Below are 2,960 nucleotides of genomic sequence, written 5' to 3'. Positions count from 1 at the left end.
ATCTATTCCATATTTCCATAATAAACATAGAACACCAGACAGGCCAATGGGATCAATGAAAGAAACATTGGGGAAACACAGAGGATTTAAGTATTGTGTCATTTTCCTAGTTGTATTCTTGGTTTCTATCAAGAAAATAATATTAGGATCATGAGACCTAACCATATCTTTTAAATGATATCTAGTATCTTTATTACCATAACCACTGACATTCCAAGACAGTATTTTCATGTTTTGAAAATTGGACCAAACAAACAAATAGGGGTAGAGGATTAAAAATAAACTTTTATGTTGAAAAAGAATGCAGTTTTCAAGAGTTTTGAGTTCAAAAATTACCTCATTCTCCCCAACAGTGTCTCCAGACTGCTTGTCCTTTAGTGTGATTCTATCTGTTGTCAGTTTCTCCGAGTTCTCATCATTGTTGTTAGATCTTTCTCCTTCCTTAACATATCTTTGCCTCTTACCCAGTCTAGCTTCAACATCCTCTGAATCCTGGATAGTCTGCATCTTCACTATTTTGCCATTTACTGGTGGAACAAATAGTACAGGTTTGACAAATTTCCTAGCCATTGGCTTAGGAGTGGCACTAGTTGTTGAGCGCACAATAACATTCTTCTTGATTCTACCCACTCTTCCAAAAGGTAAGGGCTTACCATGTGCAGCCTTCAAGTATACAGCTGCATCTTTAAAAGCCTCCTTGCAATGTTTAATGATATAGCATTCCCTACAAATTTTGCTTGGTTGCTTATGATAGAAAAATCTGACCCACTTAGTAGCCCCTGCTGCAGTAATTGCTAATACACCTCTTCTCAGGGGAGTTGTTAGCTTAATTTTAACACATATCTTCACCGGAGTACCATCAACTGGAATAGCATTAGCTGGTTCAACTGTAATAAACTCACCCAATAGTTTCCCCATTTCTTCAACTGATTTGACATTCATATGTTCAGGTTGGAGATACTTAAGCTCAATCCAGTAAATCTGATTGTTCCAATCCATATTTTGATAAATCAGCCCCTGAAAATAATCAAACAATATGCACAGTTTGCCATCAATGTTCCATGGACCTTCTTCAATAATTTTATCTACGATCTCCTTCTTCAATAGTTTGAAAATCAGAATATTTGTATCCACTTCTATGATCTTCACATCTTCTAGAGGAATAAAAGGCCAAGTGAATTGCCATTCTCTTGGTTTTCTGCCATTGTTTTTCCTTTCTTCAAGGTATTATCTAGGTATGGAAGTTTCAGAGTATTATAGCTTGTATAAATACTATAGGGATTAGGGTTACTTGAAATAGGATAGATATGAGAATTTTCAGAATTAATCATCGAGAAATTTTTGGGATTGGTTATAACAGAAAAGGCAACAAATTGAGCTGTAATTGACCATAAAAAAAAGAGGGCTATTAACAATTTGAATTTCTTCTTACTCGTGTAGATCTATCCCTGATTGAATCGACAAAGAACCAAACTTTTCCGACGAAGAAAACAATGATGATGAGAAACTCAGTAGAAACTTCTGCTTTCACAAGCATTAAAACAACAGCAGCAAACGCCATAAAAAACCAACACTGGAAACTCGGCAAACGCCATTTTTGGACTAAGCAATCTGTTTACACAAGAGGAGAAGAAGATGAAGTTAGTTAGCCATTAAACAGAATCAAATTAATTCAAAATATAAAAAGAAACATATAAGAAAGACAAATTAAAGATTGAAAAACATTTGAAACTGGTAAAAAAAAGATTGGAATGATTTCACTATTGCATCTAGCAGAGAGGGAATTGAAAAAAAATTGATACCCGATTCGCAGACGATGAATGAATGATTTTTTTTTTTTTTGAAACAGCATATAGTAACTTATTAAAATTTTATTTACCATGGCTTTTCATTGAAATATCAAATGTGTGGCTGTCATGTAACAAATCACAACGACATATTATCATGTAAAAGAAAGAAAAAAAAGTCAAATTTAATTTAATTTTGAGTGGAGTCTCGGAAGGAAAAAAACATCTAATTTAGAGAAAGAGAAATCTAATATACTTATAGGATCAATAGAGCAACCATTATTCTGTAAGAGTTTGGAGAAATTATCTAGAATGCAGAGAAACCCAACCATTATGAAGCAACATTTCTTCATATTCTTTTAGATAGCCTTGGACGTGGAATCTGATCTTCTGCTAAACAAGTTTGGCTTTTTTTTTTTGAGTTGAATAAAAACTTTGACTTCATGGTCATCGCCAGTTAACAGATAAATATTTACTAATTATGAACAATAGTTATATAATTAAACAAAATGTTGTTATGCATATCAGTACTTTGTCGGACACAAATGGTGTAAGTTACCCATTTGGCTACTTGAAGCTAAAAACCCCAAATCTCCGAAAAATCAAGTTAGCAAAATTATATCCAAATCGTGACATGAGTTATGTAGAACTAAAAAGAATTGGAGGCATTTAGTTCATTTCGAGCAGTGTTCTTGTATCTCCCATGACTAATGACTTGTGCTTTAGACTAGGTATTGGATTCGATTGTTTATGGTATTCACTTGATTTCATTTTTAAGCAAAACTGACGCTTTGGCCGAGTGGTTAAGGCGTGTGCCTGCTAAGTACATGGGGTTTCCCCGCGAGAGTTCGAATCTCTCAGGCGTCGTTTTTTTTTTCCTTCCATCCTAACATCAAAGAAATCAGAATTTTGTGTTGAACGATTTTTCCGGGCCATCTAGAGCAGTGGAAAACAAGATGAGAATTTTGTGTTGAACGATTTTTCCGGGCCATCTAGAGCAGTGGAAAACAAGATGACTCAAGGACACTCGAAGCACCGTAATAATAAACTAGAACTCCGCTGCCACGACGGGAAGGGCCGACCTAAGAAAAACAAAACACCGCTGATTGCATAACGCGTTAACATCATTTTTTTGTTGAATATTATTTTTGAGGCATATACATCGTTTTTAAT

The 2,960-nt window shown here is 34.7% G+C and overlaps 1 non-coding gene across 1 annotated transcript; it reads left to right on the top strand.

Moving 5' to 3' along the window:
- The first annotated feature begins 2,572 nt into the window (after positions 1–2,572).
- On the top strand, positions 2,573–2,654 carry TRNAS-GCU. The gene has a single exon. It is a non-coding gene; the product is annotated as a tRNA-Ser (tRNA).
- Positions 2,655–2,960: the final 306 nt, after the last annotated feature.

This window comes from Papaver somniferum, chromosome 5 (genome assembly GCF_003573695.1).
Source record: "Papaver somniferum cultivar HN1 chromosome 5, ASM357369v1, whole genome shotgun sequence".
In the NCBI taxonomy this organism is placed as follows: Eukaryota; Viridiplantae; Streptophyta; class Magnoliopsida; order Ranunculales; family Papaveraceae; genus Papaver; species Papaver somniferum.
The sequence above is the reverse complement of the archived record's forward strand: the minus strand, read 5'-3'. Positions and strand labels throughout refer to the sequence as shown.